This window comes from Lissotriton helveticus, chromosome 3_2 (genome assembly GCF_964261635.1).
Source record: "Lissotriton helveticus chromosome 3_2, aLisHel1.1, whole genome shotgun sequence".
Taxonomy (NCBI): Eukaryota; Metazoa; Chordata; class Amphibia; order Caudata; family Salamandridae; genus Lissotriton; species Lissotriton helveticus.
In genome coordinates, this window is record NC_136062.1 from 23,637,653 (window position 1) to 23,662,000 (window position 24,348).

Below are 24,348 nucleotides of genomic sequence, written 5' to 3' on the forward strand. Positions count from 1 at the left end.
TCAACATACATTTGGTTGCATCTTCTCGGACTGTATTCTCGTTCTGCAGATGATCAGCGTTGACTTTGTAATTATTTCCAGCCCGATGTATATACCTGGCACTGTACTAGGCAATAAAGACCTAAAATTATGTGCATTCCTAATATACACAAAATAAATACATAGGGTAAACCGGTGCAGAAATAGCAAAAAAGAAAAACAAACATTAACTGATTTTTTATTAAGAATTCAACCTAAAATACATCGGAATACTACATTCCCAGGGAAAAGCTTCTTATTGTTCTCTAGATTTTATCCTAGATTTTGATAAAATCTTTCATTAAAAGAATCTACTCCCAGTCTGGAATCCAGTCAGTATTTGTAGTTTTTTGCAGCCCGGCACAGCCACTTTCCCTACTGAAGGATGCATTTGCTTTTGTTTACTTTGGTGATCTTCGAAATCGGTTGACCCTCTTTCACTTCTTTGACTGCATTCACAATCTAAAGGAAACCAAAACAAATCGTATTGTGAAATGCTGCATCTGAGAAAATGTAACAGGCATGGTCTGCGATCATAGATTTGGAGTGTGTTTGGTTAACACTTGTTCACACGAACCACTAACTACAGAAAGTAGGTATAGGATTGCCAACAGCAATGATCAAATCAGTCGCACACAAGACTGGGTACAACATGGGCATAACTCATAAGCAGTGCAAGGTTCCTTTACAGAAAGAGCAGATAGAGCACAGTCAAAGATCAGAGTCGGAGATCAAACAGAGCCAGAAGCAGTGCAAGCTTCCCTCTCACTCCAAGAGGCCAGAAATCTCATACATCACAGAGTGAAACCACCAAGCCTAATTTGCATATGGCTGGTCTCCGTCTGGCAGTGCACAGGGAGGAACAAATGCGATGCAGAATCAAGTCGAAAGCGACTTCTTGTGGCTGAGACTTCTGCAAAGATTCCAACATAGTCTTCATAGTTTCCACAATTTGGAGCACACCTTTTCTACCAGGATCTGAAGAAGTATATACCTTTTAATTTGGAGTTCAAGTTACTTCAGTGCCAAATTACTCAGAATTTTAATAACCAGATCGAACTCAAAATAGATTCTAGTCTCCACCAATAAAGAGTGCATAAGTTATTAGAGCCTGCATGAACAGATGCCTCTTTCCAGGCTTCCATCCACAGAAAGATACTACTTACTCTCTATCACCCACACATATGTCATCTGCTCATGGCTCTGGTGGAACAGGAACTGGACTTGGAGCCATGGGCTACTCTAAGACTCACCTCTTGGAGAATGTGGACAAGACTGGGGTTGCAGGCCTGGACCACTGAAATTACTGTTCGCTGACCCGATCTTATGTTTTATAGATGAAGATGGAACATTGTACCAACAGTGATCTGTCATTCCCCGTCCCAGACTCCGTTACAGCACTAGCTAAACTTGGAGTCTCAAGATGATGTGTGCATCCCACACTACCCCTGCCCTCCAAATTGGTGAGGTAATCGGACCAGTCTGGAAGAAAACCCTGGCAACAGAAACAGCAGTCAAATATTTTAATTTAATAACCTCTGGTAAGTATCCCTTTGCTAGGTGACTTTCCCTCACCCACTTAAGCTCCCAACAGCCTTTTTCTTCGCGTGTGTGACCCACAGCAGACAAAGCTGAAAAAAAGTGTCTTGTTCTTTATAAATTAATAAGGTATCTAACTAAAAGTCCAAATCCATTTCTTGCACTTCTTTGCAGAGAGGTATTCTTAAGATTAGGTTTTTAGATGATGAATGAAAGTGCCACCAAATTGCTAAAACGAAGGGAGAGGTGAGATCTAAACACGGGTAAGGATTAAACAGAAATTGCATCTTAAAATAAAGCATAAAAAGTCTGGTGTATGGATGCAAAACTTGAATTTCTTTGGACGAGTGCTGAATAGCATCTTTATTTCTGTCATTAATGTCGAAGGGGATTATGCAAAAGAAACTGGGACTATTTCCTTCCATGATCTCAGTTCTATAAAATAGGACCCTGAACTCTGTGATTATATGTCTTCAAGTCCACTCTCTTAATCCGACTCTAGCCCAGAGGTCTTGAAACTGTGGGGGTTGCCCCCTGGGGAGTCCATGGCAGTATTTGTAGGTTAGCGCAAATGCCGCCACAAGTACGTGTAAGTGAGGGTGGTCTGGAAGCACTATGTTGTTCATTTGGCACATTTCCAGGCGGTCTTCATTTACATGCAGTGATCCAAGCGATTAACATGTGTGGGAAGAGTTTTCCATGCTGGGTTGGCGGGTTAAAGATTTAGCTAAAAAGTATATTCCGTTTCTTTCTTTTATTTTCATGCAACTAGATATAAAAAAACGCACAAGCTTAAATGAGAAATAAATGCAGTGTAAACTAATCGGTGGAAAATGCACCCTTTTGCATTTATGAAACCTAAATTGGTTAAGGGGATCACTGCAGATGACAGTATGTGTGATCAGAGAGCCACAGAATTTAATCCGGATTGGTGCAGTGGGGAATAGTGACTTGTGTATTTATAGTGCTGCGAGGTTCTAGTCTGTAAGAGAAAGCCATTTTGTTATTACTTTAAAATTGTATTACGTAAGTATTAGGCTGCAGCAAATGATTTAGCATTTAAGATAAAAATAAGTGCTGTCAAAGTATATATTTTAGTAATCTGGAATCAGACTATAAAAAGTGCAAACATTTAAGTGCCCATTAAATGTGCGCTTTCCCGAACTTAAGACATAACTTACTTCTAAAAATATATATATATATATATATATATATATATATATATATATTTGTCAGCTTAAAAATTCAAGTTACGACTCACTCATTACCATTCCTGGGTTTGAGGCAATGCGACAGGAACAGAATGAGAAGACACTGGAGGTGAATCTGGGTCAGATTGAGGGAGGGGGACAGATGGCACCGATATTAATGATATGGTTTGTACTTTGTGACGATTTATTCCTGCAATTGTATTATGTGACACCCATCGTGCTATTTGTTTTGTTGGAAAATAAAAATGAATGTATACAAAAAAAAAAAAATCAAGTTACTCCATTGGTTAAAACATACCGACTCCCAAGCGAACTTGATGATTAATGGGCCTGGGCGAAATTAAATTATGTTGGTGTAATTTTGGGAATTTCACGTTATGCAACATTCCCAACATTATGCCTCTTCATGTAATTACTGGAATTTCATGATAAAATGTACTGGGAATAGGCAACTCACTGTATTTTACAGCGAGAAGCAGAAAAACAACAGCGACTCATTTGAAGCGAACATATAGTGCGAAATTACAGATTTGAATGTTATGAAATTATGAATATTTTTGCCATCAGTTCGTATAATTCAAAGAATTTCACACCCCGCTAGTGTTTAACCAAATGCACACATTTACACACTGGTGAGAAGGCCTGCGCCTCTCCCACTTGCCCTCCCTTCACTTTCACCTCCAATTCCGAATTAACCCTGCAGGAGGGTTGTTTTTCGAATAAAACTTATGGGAACTGGTTTTGTAAAATTAAAAGTGTAAGCATTTCGGACCCTGTGGATCCCGCCCACTTGAACTTCTGCTCCGATGTCCTTTCAGGTAATAAGAGGACAACAGTGGAAGAGAGGTGACCAGCAGAGTTGCATTGGGACGCAGAGTCTTGGCCGTCAGACCCACGAGGCCTCAGAGTAATGCCCCAGGAGAAAGAGGAAAGGAGCTAAATCTAGGCATGGGGCATAGATATGGTCTAGAAGAGGTGCGTTTTGGAAGTCTTGGAACGCAAAGGTACCTTTCATGGTGATAGACTTGTACCCTTGACCAAACACCCCTGCTGCCTTGATATCTGGTTCCGTGGTAACAATTTTTGATCATGAGTGAACAAAGACCATACGTGTGCATCAGAATATAGCATGCATGTTTGCATTGTTGCATGTGCGTGCTGGGATTTGTGTGCCTCTGAGAAGTTACAGTTCATCAGGAAATTGCATGTATGGTTATGATTAGGAGCGAGGGTATATGTGGGCCTCTGTTGGTACTGCATGTAGGAGATAGGGTGGGGTATTGCTTGAGTGCACTGGGATGCATTGATGTCCGTCCGAGAGTCAAGTACATTGGAGGCTACCCACCTGTGTATGTGTTCACAATACTGTGTGCACTTACAATGGGCACCACACTTTGAAGACACTAGATTCTATCTTAGGAGGTCCACAGCTTGCTGGAGGAGCAGGGAGAGGTAGAGGTCGGCCCTAACAGATTTGTGCATTGCTCCATTCTTGAGAGCTGGGAGGGACACACGGGAGAAAGCAAGATCCAGGCTCTTCAATGTATATCAATAGGGAGCTTTGATTCTGTATGGAGGCCACTGGTCAAAGATGCCTGGGCACATCTGTTGAAGGAGATGGGAATAGGACCGAGAATCAAAGAGATGGGGTGGGGCCCTTTGGTAACCTTTAGATGCACATATCATTGAGGATAATATCCAGGTGTGAACCTCTGGTTACTCCCATGGACTCTGCTTGGAACTACAAACACTGGAGACTACTCCTGTGATAGACTGCTCTCTGGAGAAAGAGCACAAAAAAGGAGAGGCCACTTCCAAGTGGGCAACCCCAAAACACAAACTACAAAGACACTACATCACAAGTGTGTCTGGAAATCTACTATACAAATGGGAGCTTGAGTCTCCCACATTGTTAAACTAAAGCTGTACATCAGTGTGGAGTAGTTTAGGAGGAATTCTGCCTGTTGTGACCAGGCTTGGAAACTAAGGGTCTACCACTCATGCTGAATGAGGGGACATCTCCCAGAAGAATCAAGAACACTTGCAGCGAGCACCAGCTTCTGGCTGACCCACGACCAGTGGGCCCTGTGAGGAGAAGGAGGGAGCGGGGTCCAGTGGGTATCCTACTGAGAGGATCCCATGAGTGTACTGTGAGATTCCGGTACATCAAGAACAGTGTCGCGATTAGGAAAACTGAAGTGTGTGATGGGTGACCCCTTATGCCAGGTGGGGAAGCAGAGTGACCCCCGTATGCCAGGTGGGGGAAGCAGAGAGAACGGGACCCCGGCATTTATCGGGCCGTCAGCCCATATGCATTTTCGGATCCCCTGATACTAGGAGGGGAACAGGGGGCACTGCTGGAAGGAAGGGTTGCTCTGGAGCCGTACTACCACAAAGGGAGGACCGCTGCTCTTAGTAGTGCTGGGACCCAAAGTTAGCAGTCACCCTATTGATGCTGCTAAGCAATCCCTATATGCCAGGAGGGGATCATTGAGGAGACTAAGGGGCGTTGCCCTGGGAGCGCTGTGAGTACCCCTAGATGTCAGGATGAGGCCGTGGTCCAGAAAGAGGGCAGTCGCACTAGGACAGTGTGTAGTTGTAATCACCTAGCTTGTGTACAAGCGCACCTAAGAACTGTCTCTGGATGAAGAAGAAGCCTTACTGCAAGATTGAAGGAGCACCAAGGATTGCTGCTGCAGCAGTCACGAATTCTAGAGTTCTGCCCAACGTCAAGCTAGGAACGCATGCTTGGGGACTCTGGACCTGCATCCCAGTAACAGGTAAGACTGACGCATCCAGGCCCAGGAACACGTGGACTTATGCTAAAAAGCCCTCATAGAATTTTAAGACTTGAACTCACCAGCAGGCCGTAGTATAGATGTCAGCACACGAGAATGGGGAATAACCATCATCCACACTCGTTTTTAAGAAAGGGCAGAGGAGACTGCCCGCTTTGTGATGCATAGCTATCATTAGTGAAGTCGGTGCAGTGGCACTTGGGCTGGGGGGGGGGGAGAGAGGGGTGGGGGTGAGAGGACCACTGCATCACAATTATGACTGTTATTTTACAAAAGAGGCATGGCGACTCAATTTCAATGCTAGAGTTAGGATAATTTTTTTTGAAAGGGACAGAGTCTGTTTCAAGATTGGAGTGATGGCCAGGTATGGAGGCGAAGGGGTTGAAGAGGTAGAGGAGACAGTCAGGTACTCAGGGCTGCAGCTGACATTGGTCCAGCAAGTGCAGTTGCATTGTGGCACGTGAATGTAAAGGGCTCACAACACCCAATTTTGGGGACAGTGTTTTAGTGAATTTCAGAAAAAGCAAAAGAGTTTGAAGGCCTCTGCTCTAGCCTATTGTTTGCCCCTCATCCGATCCTGGTCATGTTTCTTCAACTCATGGACATATTTTAGTTTATGGTGTGTGCTACCCTTTTCTACCCGTTCCAGAGTTTCCTGTGCCATTTTCAGACAGTGCTCCTCTTTTGTCCACTTTTCTGCTGCATCCTGAATTCCCTTCCATTCACTAATTCTGCTGTGAAGGGTCCATGATTGGCTTTTGAAGCCTGATCCTCAACTCCTTCTCGGATTTCCTGCGGAGCCCACCTACCTCCGATGCTCGGTCTTGTGCACTCTTCCTCTCCATACCATTAAGTTCGTAGCTTGCCTCATTCTGGTCCCCTTATCCGCTCGTTGTTCTAGTGCTGTGCTGGAGTTTTGTCTCGTTCTACTGCTCCATGCTGAGACCACCCAGCTACAGTACAAAGTTGGAAGTTCATGGAAATCACTACCATTTGCTTTTCCTTTAGGAGGAATTCGTAATTTTGTATAAATACGTGTCACACTTTTTCATCTTTATTTGCACTTAAGCAAAAGGTCATTTTGTCCGAGATTATTTGTCAACAATTTCATCTTTGATCAAACAAACGCATTTTTTTACAATAACCATATACAAAATAGGATTTTAAATATTGAGCACTTACATCTTCATGGTAAGGAAATTTGCCACTTTCAAGCTTAGAGAAAATGAGCTGGTCATTGATTTTAACTTCAAAGCATCCTACAATAGAGCAAAAAAATATAAAGAGATAATATCGCAACGATCAAAGGGGCAAACACATATACATTAGTTAGCTCATAATGCCGCATAAATATCCTACAACATCAAATTCAGAAATATATATTCACAGATATATGCCACCCACTACTATGGACCTGCTAACGATTAAGCTGTCAATGTGTATTTAAAGATAGATACTTTGTTAGACATTTATTTTTATGTTACCAAGCAATTTCAAGCATTCTCTTTATTATTACAGGCTTTCCTATAGTTAGTGTTGTCCCTACTACTAAGCTGTGGCTGGAATGCCTTATAGCAATTGGAATTACTGCAGTATGGCACACCATTAGAGTTTGTGCACAAAAAACTATAAAATACAGTCATGTACAAATCTATCACATCTTCTTACCTCTCCTGCCCTTTTCACCACAAACCTCCACATCAGGAACTTCTTGCTTTATTTTGCTGGCAAGTTCCCGATAGCGGGGCTCATATCCTCACCCTCCACTGGAAAGGAAATAGATATATACAACCATTAAGACCTAGCAGGGCATTCAGTTTATGACATTGGTTTACTGTGCAATGCTTTCTAGAGCAATAGGTGGCTGGCCAGTAGGTGTCATGCAACTTTATCCACACAGAATACAGATAGCCCGTAAACTACTCCTTGCCCCATAACCTCAAGAAAAGGTCCCACAATCAACTACAGTTGCCATCTGCAGGTATAGAGTTCTCCTACATATGTCGGTACTCCATCTGCAAAGGCAATAAGGTTTTTTCCTACCTATTCTAGTCAGATCACCACCACCATTAGGGTGTGCTTAGTTGCAAAGTTGTGCCACTTACTGCCTGAAATTATCTTTTAAACACTTTATTAAACTTTGTGATAAAGTTTGTGAAGATGTTAAAAGAAAAAAGCAAAGTGGGCAGTTTTAATGCCTCCTTAAGTTTGCAGGAAAGTGTTCCCTCTATAACAGTAGGCATGGAAGACTAGGCAAAACACAGCATCTGGTTGTTTGTTTTACCATCCGGAAGGCATTTGGCATAACAGTCGGGGGCCGGGGCTGGACAGTTTCTATTAGAACACGACCAAGTCGGATTTGCATTTGGATGGTCAGTCTCTGACGCAGCGCAGTGGGCAAAAAAAACACAATGGCCTGGAATGTGGCTCCTGGCTGAGTGTAAGTCAAGCTTTTCGCACAGCATGTTTTTGGTCTTTTCTAGGACAAGGTACCACTCTGCTATTGAGGCTATTGGAAACACGCACTACCGCTTTTAATTAGCACAATCAATGTTTTTTTTTTTTTTTATCGCTACGTGTTGCTCTTTTGACTGTATTTTTCGCATACTTGCACCATAAAAGATTACCCCACTCACCTGCTATTTTAGCGGGACTCTTAGATTCCCTACCCAATTCTTCAGCGCCATCTTAGGGGTCGGAAGGGACATTTGCGGGTGCCATTTTGGGGAGCGTTCTAGTGGCGAGGCGGCCACGCTCGTCAGCTACTTAAACCTGTCAATGCAAGCGCGCAGCGGGCGCGCCGATGGCGCACCGGTGGCGCACCGGTGGCGAGCCAGAGGCAAGCCCGCCTGCGCCCGTCCGCGACCTGCCGGGACCAGGGGCCACAACCCCTGGCCCCTGCATGGCATATTCCAGGGTCTCGCTCCTGGCTTTGAATCATGGTAAAATACAGCTTAGCCATGCAATCACCATGGATCTACATCGGGAAGGATTGTTTAACCCCACCACACCCTCCGGAGCTGTGTGAGTAACAGAAGAGATCCTGCAGAGAGCCTTAATTTTTCGCTACTTAATACTCGCTCTCTGCAAAAACATAACTTAGAGATCTTTTCAGTATTGCAGGAGGGGGAACTAGATATCATGGGAATTACTGAAACTTGGATTGAGGAGTCTTCCACTCCCGATCTGGTGGCCTCTTTACCTGCTAATTTTTCGGCAATTTGCAAAATTCGAGCAAGTCTTATGAAAGGAGGAAGAGTTGCGTTCCTATAGAACAGCTGCTTGAAAGCAGAAAGAATTTGTGCAGAGAGTCTGGAGGGTGCTGAGGTGCTTGGGGTTAAATTCCATGCTGGTGCTGAATGCTTGGGAACACTCCTGGTTTACCGACCCCCACGTACCTCACCAGATTTCAAGGACTCCTTTGTGGAATTGGTACACGACTTTCGGTCACGATATAATAGATTGATGGTAATGGGAGACTTTAACTTTCATTGGGAGAAGTCTCCCAAAGACTGTCAGGCAAACCAGTTAGAGGAGACACTGACTGCACTGGGTCTTGGGCAACAGGTGGTTGGTCCAACCCACGACAAGGGTCATACCCTCGATCTAATCTGGATGACTGCCCCGGAGAGGAGTTCTATTGCTACTCTGCCTTGTTTGTGGTCAGCTCACCATCTTCTGCAGGGTCAGTTAGCAGTCCCAGGGAAGAGTGAAAGGCCAGGGTTGGGCTGGAGGGCTAAAAGAAGCTGGAATAAGATCAGAGAGGAAGATTTGGTTGCTAGTCTGCAAACCATCATTCCTCTAAAAAGCCTGATGGTAACCTAGAGGTCATCTGTTGTAATCTGATAACGAAATTTGAGAAAGCTATAGAAATCGTTGCCCCTTCACGGAAGGTGAAAATCGTGGACAAAGGAATAGGGGCCCCCTGGTTCAATGACACTTAGGCTAAGGAAGCGGGCCCTGCGTACAACAGAGAGCCTGGCGTAGAGGGTATGACCCTAGTGTACAGAGTCTGCACATACAAGAATTTCTCTATAAACAGGCAATCTGTCCAGGAAAGCGAACTTCTACGAGAATAGAATAGCGACGGCTAGAGACCCCCAAAAGGAAGTCTTTAAGGTCCTGTCAGTACTAAGGAAAACTAAAGAGCAGAGCCCTTCATTCTCGCAGGATGACTGCCAAAAATGTTAGTACTTCTTTTCTAAGAAAATTGCAGATTTACTAATGGGAATTTCGCATACCCCAAAACTTGACTGTCCGGTTAATTTTACTCCGGTAGCACCCTTGATCACCCATCTTTGAGCACATTGCCCCGATTACCAAGGAGTCATTGGCTCGCCTAATGGGGCGAGTAAAGTCTGGGTCGCAGGCGGACCCTTGTCCCCCTAGGGTATTTAAACTAGCACTACCAGGAATAGAGGACAATGTCCTGGCCCTCCTCAATAGTTCTTTGGAAACTGGATTGGTTCCCACCATTTTCAAGGAGGCACGTTTAATCCCCCTCCTGAAAAAGTCAGGGGCGGATGCAAAAAACTTGAAAAACTTCAGGCCCATTTCCTAGCTGCCGTTTCTAGCAAAAATCCTGGAACACGTGCTTACATATCTCTCTAGGCATCTTGAAAACAACGAATTGCTAGAACGGAATCAAGCGGGGTTTAGGGCACATCATAGTACGAGTTGGTGATGCGGTCCATTCTTGACGATCTGAGGTGTAGGGCAGACAAAAAGATCCCGGGCGCCCTGGTGCTGTTGGACCTCTCCGCGGCATTTGACACGGTAAATCACAGTCAATTGCTGGCGCGACTGGGGGAGTTCGGCGTTCAGGGAACAGCTCACGCCTGGCTAACTTCCTTTCATCAAGATCGTGTTCAGAGAGTGCAGTTGGCAGATCTGGTTACAGCATCAGCCGGCATTTCGTGTGGAGTGCCGCAAGGATCGGCACTTTCACCTCTCCTTTTTAATGTGTACCTGCATTGATTGCGGTGTTAAACCAGATGGAATGCCACATCTATAATTATGCAGATGACACTCAGATAGTCATCCAAATTGAGGATTCACCGGGTGCACATGCTAGACTGCAGAACATCTTGAAATATTCGGTCAACTGGATGACCGCTAATTCCTTGAAGATAAATCCAGATAAAACTGAGGTGCTGCCAATTACCATCTCTGGTAGCCCTTGGAACGAGTTTTTCTGGCCGCAGGAATTAGGGCCGTTTCCAGAACCAGCAGCGGATGTGAAAAGCTTGGGCATCCACATAGATGGCAAATGGACTATGATGAAGCAAGTGTCTTGAGTTACTGGAACGTGTGTAGGCCTTTAAGACAACTCAGGAAAATTTCTCATCTTTTGTCCCCAACATTGAGGCGGGCCGTATTAGCCATGATTCGGTCACGCTTAGACTATGGCAATTCACTGTACGCTGGCCTACCCCAGCATCAATTGACTAGATTACAAACAGTCATGAATGACGCAGCTAGGCTGGTATTTAAAAAACCAAGGAGAACACATGCAACACCATTACTGAGTAAATTAGACTGGTTACCAATCAGACAAAGAGTAACGTTTAAAGGACTCTGTATCACGCACAAAGCCCTATATGATAATGCGCCAAGCTACATTAAAGCGCGTTTGGTCCCCTATACTCCCAGTAGGGCGCTCCGTTCAACAGATGCCACCCTTTTGGCACGCCCACGTTTCAGACTTGCTACCATGGGTGGGCGTGCATTCTTAAATGTGATTCCAGTGGCCTGGAACAACTTGCCAATACATCTGCGTAAAGAACCAGGAATCCTGCCCTTCAGGAAGATGCTTAAAACAGTGCTCTTCCGTGAGGCATGGGGCTTGATCTAAGGTTGCGTTGCTGCAGGAACATTCTGTGTGTACATTTGGACAAGCGCTTAGAGACCCCTGGGTGATTATGCGCTATACAAATCTAAATAAATAAAATACATTTTCTCCTCCAGTGAGTTTTTCAGACCCTCTGTTGCCACCTGCTTTGAGCCTCGCCCCTCATAGCTATTACCCACCGTCCCAACGGCAAAGGTTGTGACTTAGGGAAGCAAAAGAAAAAGCTTTGTCACCCTAATTACAATCAGATGTACATCACCTTTTTCAAAATCATCATACTTACCTACAGTCAAATGTCCATCAAATAGCTTTAACCCAAGTAAACCATTTACACAATTCCAGACAACATTGTTTCTTGGAACATGTGTCACTTAATAATGATCAAATTTTCTGTAAAAGCATGGGTGATGTATCGCTCACTGTTTGTCGCCCTAAATCTTATTTGTATTTGGCATACTCTCACAGGTTACACAAGAAATGCTGAGTGATCAAGGGCACTACTCAGGAAAATAGCCACCACAACAAAAACAAACACAAAGCCGGCTTTAGGGCAGTGTGAGCGGTGCCACCGCACAAGGGCGCCGACCTCGAGGGGTGCTGCATTTTCAAATACCTATGGAATTGGAGAGTTTTGTGTGCTTAACAATTTTAAGGCAGTAAAAAAAATATCAAGATAACTGGTGATTTATGGATCTTCCGGGGAGATCTGAGTTTAGTCTAGCAGTTTATTTTTTTTTTTTTTAAACTTATAAGGCGCGACAGCTACCCAATAAGGGTTTCCCGGTGCCGAGACAAATCATAAAGAGGGCAGGGGATTACTGGTTAATCAGGATGTTAATCGAATAACCAGGTCTTGACGTGCTTTCTGAACCTAGCATGATTTTCCTCCTTTCGAATATAGAGAGGGAGTGCGTTCCAGAGGGATGGTCCTATATGGGCAAAGGATCTGCCACCCATTCTAGCCAGTTTAAATCTGGGTACGCAGAAGTTGACGGCTAATTGCGATCGAAGGTTTCGCTTGGGAGCATAAGGATGAGCCAAAGCTAAAAGGTATTTGGGTGCGATTCCTGCTTTGATTCTGAACATATAGTTCAGGGCTTTGAAGCGGATTCGGTTTTCAACCCTGAGCCAATGGAGCTCACGACGGTAGCGCGAGACTCCGGAATTTTTGGGGATTCTGCACAGTAGTCGAACAGCTGCGTTTTGGGCAAGCTGCAGCCGACTGACTACCGCTTTGTTGGAACCAAAGTATAGAATATTGCCGTAGTCAAGCCGAGATGTTATGAGGGCATTGACTACGGTTTTTTGAGTGGAGGAGGGCAGCATCCAAAGGATTTTCCTCAACCATTTGATGATGGTAAGGCAACCGACGACTTTATCATAGAGCAGCGGCAGAGGTTTAATGTGCCTTCAGCAATTGGCACGTGCAATTTGCAGATAACAGAATTGTACGCTATGTAGCTCAGTGGGTTGCAGCGCTTGTGACAGTGATCCTTTTGTTACTTGCAATTTGTAAGTTACAATCCTTGTAATATAGCATAGTGAGCTATGAACTGGCATCAAAGAGCTGCATGCAAACTACAAAGCACAGGTTTAAAACCTAATGGTATTCCCTATTATTTCACTGCTAAGAAGGGTTAGTTTGGGTAGAAATAAATGCCTATTAGTTACGCCAACCACAAACACTGTTAAATTTCAACTCCTGAGTTTGAAATTTTCCAGAAAAGCGCCCTTAACATATACTGCCCACCAATATATATGACAACTCTTACATCTTGTAGTCCATGCTGTCTTACGTAACGTTTCATATACAGTGATGTACACATCATTGCCTCTGTATGATGTGCGTGACAAGGAGTGGTCTGACGCCATACATTGGTATGAGTAGCGCTAGAAAAGAAATTAACTACATGTAAAGAGGATCTATGGAAAGATAAAGCGCACCCTTGGAGGGTGGTAGTGAGGAAATCTGTGGAGAAGAAGGTTATTGGGGCAGCCAACAAAGACTGTTGCACTGGATGCCACCCAATGCTTAAACTGGCCCTGAACACACAAACAAATCATTGCCAAGATTTCTTACTTTTTTTAAATTACTTAGCCAATGGGTATTTATAGATCTCATTTCTTCGGTGGGGTTGAAGTTATTAAAATTCGCAAACATTTTTTTTTAAAATATATATATATATATATATATATATATATATATATATATATATATAGATATATACTGTACCTATTATCCAATGAAACATGGATTACAGAATGTTTTACATACATTCAGATAATACTTCATCCCCAACGACTAGATTTTGTGTGGTTTTTCCCTTAAAAACCTATTAGTCTTTAAAACAGAAAGAGATATCTGAATATGCCCGCACATTCTAGGGAACGCCAATCCAGGTGGGCTATCCCCACCTGCAAGGTAGCACTAGGTGTTGGGTACATCTAAATGTGATTACATCTTTTTTTTTTTTTTTAATACAACACATGATTTAATCTAAATGTGTGGTGGTATTTATATAGCCTCAGTCTTTATTAAAAGGTTGCCTGGCTGAAAATTTAGACGCATCCTTCTCTTTGGCATTCTGGAGGGAACATTTAGGTGAAAGGAAAACCAGGTCTTCTTTAAAGACAATGCAAGTTTACAATAACCCCGTTAAACTTTAACTGCAGTTACTAAAGACTATTGATGTAATTAGAACATCACTAACTACCTTTTTGTAACATGTTCCTACAAATTCTTATTTTAAGGGATTTCTTAACCAGCTGCCTTTCTAATTTATTTATTTATTTCAGGTCTATTAATAGGAGTATAAAAATGTGAGTAGAAAAGGGGCACAAACTAACATGTAAAGCTGCCTTTGTTTTGCTGCTGCCTGTAGGTGCCGGATTTCCCTGCTTCCTTGAGGTAGAGTTACTTTAACCTTGTTTCCACCGGTTCGCTTACTTTGAAACCTTTTATCTCTGTGAGGGGAGTTTTTACACTGTTATCCTGCCTTTAAAATTGCCCGAGGGCAGCCACCTTTCCGGACACATTTCAAAGGTTTTCCAGGCTGCGCTTCAGCCTTTGCGTAGTGATGCACCTCACAGCAGGGCCGTCTCTAGCCTGGAGCACCTTCAACAGAGGCACAAAGAGGTGGAAGGGATCTGCACTGAAGTGGGATTATGGTAGACAAAAACTTGGCCTCACTTAAAGCTCCCCTTCAACCTGAAGCCCCACCCCACTCACCCATAACCTCTACAAAACAGGAGTGCTTCAGGAAGTCAAATCAGCAGCTATTTTCTAACAAATGTATTCATTAAATTTGAAAAGGTGCCCTTTCACCATCCCCTAACTCACACCAGTGTTTGCTTCCCCTGCCCTCCAGCCAATGGAAAGCAGGTAATACACTTCTACTCTTTGAGAAGCTGTCCACACCTTCCATCTGGTGCCAATGCATACCAGGGGCGTTTAAATGGATCCTACTCTGCTGTATAAATAATACATGAGTCAAACCTGAAGATGAATGCCAGAATCTCTTTTTCAATGGCTACATTATTTCCTATGTATTTTCTCGACATGAGTCCAGCCTTTATTTCTCACTTTCAACCCTTGAGCTAATCAAATGAGCTGGCTAGAACAGTGATCGAGCAGTAGTCGAGCAACAGAGAATATTTACCTGATTAGAGTACTATTCCAAATTCCCAATATAGCACAATCTTCACAAGTAAATAATGTTGCTTCTTTCTACAATCTTGCATTTTAAAACTACTGCCCTTTCAAAAATATTTACCACATTACTCCAATTAAACATTAATAAACCTGTCCTGTAATCCAAACTTCAGTGTGTTACCTCTCTTTTTTCATTTCTCTTTCAAATGTCCCTCTACTTCCCTTCTATCCTCTGCATGCCAAATCTCACTTCACATACTGTGATGGGAAGGCAGATGGCCACGTCCCCCACAAAGGGGTACACTAGAGGGGACTGCCCCTTAGTGTTTCCTCACTGCCCATGGTGGGGGTTAGTTTTTTTCTATGCCCACCTGGTCGGGAAGTTGGCCACTACGAGGGCGAGTCCTCACCTCCCCATGGATAATGTCACTTTTGGGAGGCGGCTGGCTGTTTAGGGGGCATCACACCAAGACATTCCTCTTTCATTGGCCAGCAGCGGAGGAATTTGCCACCCACTCACCCAGCAGGCACAGGAGAGCTAAAAAGAATAGCAAGTCGCTATACAGCGTCGCAAGACAGTTGGTATCCCGGCATCTGGGGGTTGGCCTTACCGTGCTCCGTGGTGGCACGGGTGCAGCAACCACATCAAAGCATTGGGCCGCAGCACCGAAATGTACAGCACCAGATAAATAATGAGAGAGCAACGTAATGCCCGGTGGATGGAGAGTGTTTCAAAACGTGTGTCCGCGGTTAGTCCTAAAAGGCGCTGCACTGGGATGATCACTCGTAAAATTACCCTACAAGTGTACTGCATAAAAGAATGTGAATAAACTTGCAACAGTTTCCCACAAGAACAGGTGTTGGTCTGTTTTTTGTGTTGATGCAACTGTATTTTGTCAAATAATTATGTGTATCCATATGTCAGATAACGGGGTTAGGGGTGGAAATGCTTAGCAGCTAGCTGGTCAGCGTTTTGAATGTTCGTGTTGTAGCTATGAGCTCACTTCCTGGAATCAAGGACAGAGTTCAACCATTGTGCGGTACATCTCGTTAAGTACAGGTCGGTCTTTAAGAGCAATAAATAATACTGCGGTAAACTACACAATATGACTGAGTCCGTCTACCCCCACTTTACTGAAACTATTGATTGAGCCTCAAGAAATGCACCACAAGTCCGAGATTCTAAAGCAGCGCGTGTACTCACCAGTACTCTACGTGCACCCGGACTTTGGCTGAGTGGTGCTTCTCCATCCTGCTGCTGCTCTCTGGCCGCTCCTGCTGCTGTACCACGGCTCCCCTTCCAGTCACTACTCAGGCGGGACCAGTCTGACAGCCTTGGAGAAGGGGCCAAGTTATTCACACACAGCAAACCAGCCCGGAAAGCGGCAGCGCTGTTTCCGCAACCTGCTGGGTACTGAGGTTGCGGCCTGGAGATCCCTCCGCAATAAATAAGACATTTCCGCGGGAAAGAGCTGCTCGTTGCCGGGTAACTAATACACAGTGATACAAACGTGAGATGCGAAACCGGTGGTGTAAACAAGCATTCTGTGGCTAACTGGTTAGGAGGCGCCCTTAATTAAATCAGTTCTTCGTTTGAGCTAGAAGCGCAGGTGAGAACTGGCAATTATTTTCCTTACCATGCTTTGACCCAGAGAGCAAAAGAGAGAAAAACAGTGACAACGGGAGAAAGCAGGAATGAAAAAGAACCTGCCACAGTGAATTAAAGGGGCAGGGAGACTATATCAGTGAAGAAAGATGGCTGAGGTGAAATCATTTCCACACAGCCTTGGTATACAGCAATGCTGTGATGTTCGTCAGCATCCACTGTGGGATTAATTTCTGAGAAAAAACATTTGACACCGGCACTTATTTTACAAATTAAGCACTGCCCCAAATTCTGTAAGCCACTTATGCTTAGCTGGTTAGTAAGAAGTTGTGAACGACAGGCGCAGGATCGTGCTAGCGTTAGTTCACATGCTTGTCCGGCTTCAGCTGCAGGCTTTCTTGTGTACTTCTGTTCTACACGTACATCAGAGCCACAGGGCAATTAGAACGAGCTGCATCTGAAGGCGTACTAAGAACTCTGGCCCTCCGTGTATATCTCAGGCACAGGGGGATTGAGGCAGGGCTAACTAGAAAATGTAAAAGTTTCCAGTAAGGTACACCAGTACTGAAAACAATAAAAATATGTGTCAATGCTACTACATTCGAAATAATAAAACAAGCATTGGCAAAGCCAATAGGTCTAGCTTATGCAAGAGTTATTTACTTTGCCAATGTGTTTTAGCCATGTTGCACACCAACATAGCTGCGGTTCAGCATGGCTAAATTTAGTGCCGTGGAAAAGAGTGTCATGGAGTGTCGTAGAGCAGAATGGCAAAGAGTGCCGAAGAGAGGAGTGGCATAGAGTTTCGTATCCTAGAGTAGCATAAAGTGGAGTCGTATAGTGTGGGGTACGGTGGAGTGGCATAGAGTAGAGTGGACTGGTGTGGAGTGCATTGGCGTTCAATGTTGCAGAGTATAGTGGTGTAGAGTGCAGCGGCGTATAATACAGTGACGTAGATTAGATTGTTGCATAGTAGAGTGCAGTGGCGTAGAGTTAAGTGATGCGCAGTGGTGCAGAGTAGAGTGGTGCAAAGTGGAGTGCAGTGCCATTGAGTGCAGCGCATAGAGTACATTAGCATAGAATGGAATAGGTTAGAGTGCAGTGTTGCAGAGTAGAATGTCGTAGAGTGGCACCTTCATAATAGAAGATAAAGAATCAAAGTCAACCATTACCTCTCCAACAGTAAATCAGTCTCAATTGGAGCACTTCAAGGATTGGCACTATCTCCCACGCTCTACAATACAATTTGTACATGGAACCTCACACCAAAATTCTGAACAATGCAAACATACACTACCACATGTATGCAGACAATACTCAACTGTATATGAGAATTTCTTCTCCGGATGATATCAAAACTCTTAACAGTGCACTTTTGAAAACCTAACAATGGTTATCTCGCAGCCATCTTATGTTAAACACACTCAAGACGGAATTCTTCCTGATTGCCCCCCACAATCACTCAGCCCCTATTCAGGATTGGCTCAAACAACTAAAGGCCCTCAATTGCATCCCACAGGTTGTAAACGCTACTAAATCCCGAGGCATAACCTTGGACAAATGCCTAAATATATAAGGCTAAATCAGTGCTACAACGAGAGAAGCCAATCACCAACTCAACACATGAAAGAAAGTCAAACCATTCCCACCGCCCAAGGACATGAAACTAGCTGTCCAATTACGACTCCCGCTAGGATACGGAATTGTGACCCTGGCTGGGATACCCAAACCTAAACTGGTACCTTGAAGTTCTACTTTGAACTCTACTGCCAGACTTGTCATGAGATCAAGACAACGTGATCACATCACACCAGACCTAATCCAACTCAACTGGTTCTCTCTCGATGAAAGGATCAGGTACAAGATAGACAGTTTAACGCACAATGCGCCACATCACAACACTCCCTCTTACTTGCTTGAACTTTCAGGCATGAATCAAGCCCAAAGAATTCCAATACAATACTGCTGAAACAACAAAAGTTCAAAAAGAAGAAAATCTACAACCGCGCCTTCTCTGGTCTGGCTCCAAGAACTGGGAATGATCTTCATTAAGAAATCAGATAAACCCCTCGACAGCCGCATTAAAAAAAGTCAAAGGATTACTCTTTAATAGCCAAATGCGACACTAAACTAATTGCCTCGCAAAGTAACTCTTACTCCTTGTGTACAACTCTGGCCTCCTGGAATACTGAGCATTTGTTGCATGTGTAACCTATGAATGGGGGTATCATTTTCTTTTGTACCTGCTTAATGTCTATGATTCAATGTACAACGCTCAGATACCCTAGCGGGTCTTGTTCGCGCTATATCAAATTCTTCAAAAAATAAATAAATAGAATGGAGTGGAGTGGTGTTGAGTAGAGTGGTGTAGAGTCCAGTAGCGTTGAGTATAGTGGTGCAGAGTGGCGTGGAGAAGCGAATAATAAAGTGGAATGGTGAGTGCATTAACATAGAATGTTGCATAGTATAGTGGAGTAGAGTGTAGTGGCGTAGAATTCAGCAGCATACAATGCAACATCATTGATATAGTGGTGTAGATTAGAGTACAGTGGTGTAGAGTGCAGATCGTGCTGAGTGGAATGGTGCAGAGAAGAGTGGCATGGTGCAGAGAAGAGTGGCATAGAGTGCAGTGGCGTAGAATACAGTGGTGTAGAGTATAGAAACAGGGTGCAGTGATTCAGAGTACAGTGGCGTAGAGTGTCAGAGAGTGTAGTGGCGTAGAGTGGTACAGGGTGGAGTGATATAGATCTTTGGTCTCCCATAGCCAAAAAGGACAGCTCTTACAAACATTTTTAAATCCCAATGCATTCCAGCAGCAACATATGGTGCAGAGGTCTGGGGCTTCACAAAGAGTAATCACATTCAGTGCGAAGAAAATAGATTTTGTCGTGAACTCTTGGGAGCACCGATCTCCGCATCACAATATGTTTGCCACAGCGAATTGAAATTGTTTTACATTGAAGATTGTATAAAGGCTCGCCCTGCCATATTCTGGCAAGCAATTTGGAAAAACCCGGCAGCGGCCCTTACCAGAGATATAATAGTAGATTGTCTCAAGTGTGAGAAGGGAAGGGAAATGCTGTGGCTTGCCGCAGTGAGGGAGAGCTTGAGTAGCGTGAACTATGTGCAGGTCTTTTTAAATCCTACTGATTTAGGGATGGCTCGAACAAAAAAGTCCTTTGGGAGGCCCTATACGCACATTATAGCAAAGCAAGACATGAAAAGGAGGTCCAGAAAACAACTGTTGTCAGGTATATGTCTCCCATGTTCCATCTAGTAACCTTTTTAAACCGCTGGGCTGCTGGGAGAGAGGACTGGAGCTGGAGGGTGAGTCGGGGTAGTTTGATAGGCTGGGGTGGGTCGAGGTTTGTTTTTTGGGGTGGGGCAGGGGTAATTTTTTGGACTGGTGGGTGGGGCGGGGGAGTTTTGTGGGCTGGGGTGGGTTGGGGGTAGTTTTCTGAGGCTGTGTCCAGGGTAGTTTTCAGGACAAGGGGGTTGCAGGTAGTTTTCAGGGCTGGGGGGGTTCAGGACTAGTTTTCAAGGCTGGGGGGCTCTGGGGTAGTTTTCTGGGCTGGGGTTGGAGTTAGTTGCCTAGGCTTGGGGGGTGGGGTAGTTTTCAGGGTTTGGGGGTCAGGGATCATTTTCAGGGCTAGGGTGGTGGGGTAGTTTTTAGGGCGGGGGTCAGGGTAGATTTTTTTTATTAGGGGTTAGGGTTTTAGGCCTCAGGGGGAGGGGAATGGGTGGTCGGGTAGTTTTTAGGACTTACGGGAATGCGAGGTCGTTTTTAGGGCTGGGGGTTGGGTAGTTTTAAAATAGGAGTTTGCCTAAGGGCAGTGGAAGGGGTTGGGGTAGTTGTGGAGACAGCACAAGTGGATGGGAGGGGGTAGAGGTAGTGTTTAAGGGTTTGGGACAGCATGGGAGTTGGAAGGGGGTAGGGGTATTTGGACCTCAGGACAGGGAAGAGGGGCAGAGGGGAGTTTGTAGCTTAGCGGGTCAGGGGGGCCGTGACCTTAGCCACACATACCCCTTTACCATTCGGCTTTCCCCACATGTATGGATATACCAGAGTCCTCTCTGCTAGATGACCGTCTGCTAGATGGACAATTGCACACCAAAGCGATCTCCCTCACTTACAAGAAGCTTAGCAATAATTTACCAGACTCTTTTGGACAGCTGAAGGAGAAATGGGAGGGTGATCTGTGGGCCATTGAGGATGAGGATTGGAGACAGGCGCTGATGTCTCCCAGGGAGGCTGCCATCACACTTAGATACCGCCGTGTTCAGCTTCGTGTTTTTCATCGATCATATATGACTGGACTTATTCTAGCAAGGATAGGGACCAAAACTGACGATCACTGGGGGCGTGGCTTGCGCGCCACTGCGGTATGGCGACTTGCGCTTGAGCTCCAGGGGGACTGAGGGCCGTTGGAGGTTTTCACCCGCTTCCAGGTGCCCCTGTTCAGTGCAACAGCTCTCCCAGCCCTCGGAATATGCCGAGAGCCGTGTGCGAGCACTTCAGTCGGATTCTGGCTACGGAGGTGTGATTTCTGACAGGCTGAGGTGGCGCTCGTTATCTCTACGGGCGGCCGCCATTTTAGCTGCCTGTGACGGACGTCGGCTTCTCTCCTCAGCAAAGACGACATGGATACTTTCTTGCTGGTTCAGCGGAATACCAGGTGCTTGTGAATACAGTTGGATACTTTTTCATTTTTTCTTCTTTATTTTTTCCTTCGCGCTGCTTGGCTGGTTAGTTTGTGTCTATTTCTGCTTGCACACGTTCTGGTTTACCTTGATACGGCAGTTTGAGCCCTGAGCTGCATTCCATCTACTCTTTGGATCTCTGCTTTAGCCTGCTGGGCTCTGGAAGGTGCTTTTACTAATTCCTTCAAATACTTGTCATATAAGTCCGCCCTTTTAGCTTATTCTGATTTCTCTGATTTCAGGGCGCTCTATTCTTTCATTTTTGGTGGGGTAGACACTCCTTTTTACCTTTTTTGCCTGCCTCTATTATTCCTCAAGTGGATTTATATTTTTTCTCTGTGTCTGTTGTTCCATGGCCGCTACTATGGGCCGTTCATCAACTGTTAAAGACTCAAAAGATTCAGGTGCCTCTCTTAAAAGACTCAAACAATTGTCTCCTACGCCTGAGTCCTCTCAAACAGACACCACTACCACTCTTGATGCAATTTTAACGCGACTCAATGAGGTACATGAAATTGCGCAGTCAACAAAAACTAACACAGATTTACTGCAAGTGGAGATGTCCGCTATCAGAAATGATTTCAAGGCTCTCTTTATTCGTGTTTTGACTACGGAGACACGTATTAGTGGCGCGGAGGACCATATGCAGAAGCAATCTCGGTCTCTTACCCACTTAGAGCTCTCAATGGCGGCATTGCGCAGAGATCTTACTGAACAGGAGGATCGTAATCGCAGATCTAATCTGCGCATTTTTGGTCTGCCGGAAGATGCAGAGAAAACATCCTCTTCAATGATTGAGTTTTTATACCAATGGCTTCCTTCCACTCTACAAATCTCTTTCCAGAGAGACTTTGAATTAGAAAGGGCACATCGTGTTCCTACCGCCCGGTCTAAATCTGCCACACAGCCACGAGTGGTTATTTTTAAACCATTGCGTCATCAACACACGGAGCAGATTCTTGACCACATGCAGAAAATTAAAGTGGTTTCCTGGGAAGGTCATCGAATTTCAATCTCTCAGGACTTTGCCAGGGATACAGTGATAAGGAGGAAGGGCTTTCTTAATCTTCGGAAACGTCTCTCTGAGATGAACATTCCCTTTTCCTTTTCTGGTCCATCGAAATTTCGTATTACCTTCAAAGGTCGTTCCAGAATTTTTGATGAACCCACAGACCTAGCTTCTTTCTTGGACAATCAGATGGAACTTCAAATGGAACTTCAAATGGCAGCTTCGCTTGATCCTGGTGCTTCTGGCACATGAAGTGTATATCTGTTCCTCCTTTGTTCTCTCTTTTTTCAGATCTATTGACTTAGTTGTCTTTTATGATCTGTTTGGTGGTTTTATGTTCCTCTATAACTAGTATATTGGTGCTGTCTGTTTGTGGCTCTACCAATGGCAGTTTGGTGTTGTTTCCTGTGTGTTCTCTCTTTATTTTTCGCTTTTTCTGGGATGGTTTGTTTGTCAGTTTCTTCTTTTTCCTCTCTCGTTTTCCTGTGTGTTTCTGCCTCCTATTTTTTCTGTGTCTATAGATACGGTTCTTATTCTTTTATTGATTATTCTATCCTTCTCTGTGGGCTCTTTTCTGTCTGTTCTCTCTTTATTTATCATGCGTTTGTATTCTCTTTTCATGACTTTCTAGACTTTATTGCATGTGTCTCTATCTCAGTCTGTACTACTTTCCCTGTTGCTACTACTCCACTGCTAAACTGTTTTCATTGTGGTTTGTTTATCTCCCGTGCTCGATTATATCCGTCTCCATTCCTGGTTTTTGCCTTCTTTGTCAGATGCTTCTTCTCTTTTATCTTACTTATCATTAGTATTATATATCCATATGTAGTTATTTAGGTACTGTTTTAAGATGCTTCTCCTTATTGTTTATCTATTTTTCTAGGTTAATTTGATTCATTGCATTACATGTTCTTTTATTTATATACCACTCTTTTTCTCGTTCAGTACCCCTACATATTGCTATTAGTTTCTAGAGTTTGACGGTGATATACTTACATATGGTTTTGTTTAGCGTTGCACTGTTTTTTCATGAGGTTCCTTCTTTTTCTACTTAATAATAATAACTTATGTATGATATGGTTTTTGCCGGTGTATGGATTTCCATTAGCTGTTGCCTATTTATTGTGTTCTTATTTAATATTTTGATTATCAATTACGATTTACTGTCTGTTACTTCGCCTGTTTATCACATACTTTTTCTACCATGAGACAAATTTTTTATATTTCTATTGTATTTTTTCAGTTTTCTTTTAGGCCTCTTTATTTATATCTACTCCCTATTCACGTACATGATAGTCTATTTTTATACTTTGCTTGTCTATTTTATTATATTTGAGGCTTCTTCAAGATATGTTTCTGTCAATTAGCTGTTTCAAGACATAATTGTTATTGGGGCTGATGATGCTGAATCTATTTCTCCTCATAACGGCGTCCTTGATTCCCCTTTTCACGTTCCCCCTAGTATGAATTTGGTGTTTTTCAGACCTCCCTTCCTTGCTCTTCTTTCCCTTTCTCTCTCTTTACTCTTGCTTTCTTTTTTTCCTCTATCTTCTCCTTTTTTTTCTCCTCTCTCTTCATTCTTCTCTTCTCTTGGGCTTCTTTATTAAATTTCCCCTTTTTACCGTGTTTGCTTGGTGTTTGGAAGATTACATCTATTCTGCTTGTTCATATATTATCTTCTGGGCCTTCTCTGTCTTTTCTCCTACATGGTTCATGCCTGGCCTAAATGTATTATCCCTTAATGTTAAGTGTCTCAATCACCCTGTAAAACGGTCGAAAATTTTGGACTACTGCAAATCTCTTTCCTCGGATCTTGTACTGTTACAGGAAACAAAGGTTTCGACCAAGGAGGCACTTTTCCTGAAAAAGGAGTGGGTATCGGATGTTGCTTGTTCAGATGCGTGTGGTAAAAAGAATGGGGTCATTACGTTGATTTCTAAAAAGTCGGGTTTGTCTATTGTCT

General features: G+C 43.9%; 1 long non-coding RNA gene across 1 annotated transcript; it reads right to left on the minus strand.

The window, feature by feature from the left end:
- Positions 1 to 209: 209 nt before the first annotated feature.
- LOC144826202 (uncharacterized) lies at positions 210 to 16,532 on the minus strand. The gene is made up of 4 exons (XR_013609705.1): positions 16,274 to 16,532; positions 7,235 to 7,332; positions 6,749 to 6,825; positions 210 to 480 (listed from the first exon to the last, which is right to left on the minus strand). It is a non-coding gene; the product is annotated as an uncharacterized LOC144826202 (long non-coding RNA).
- Positions 16,533 to 24,348: the final 7,816 nt, after the last annotated feature.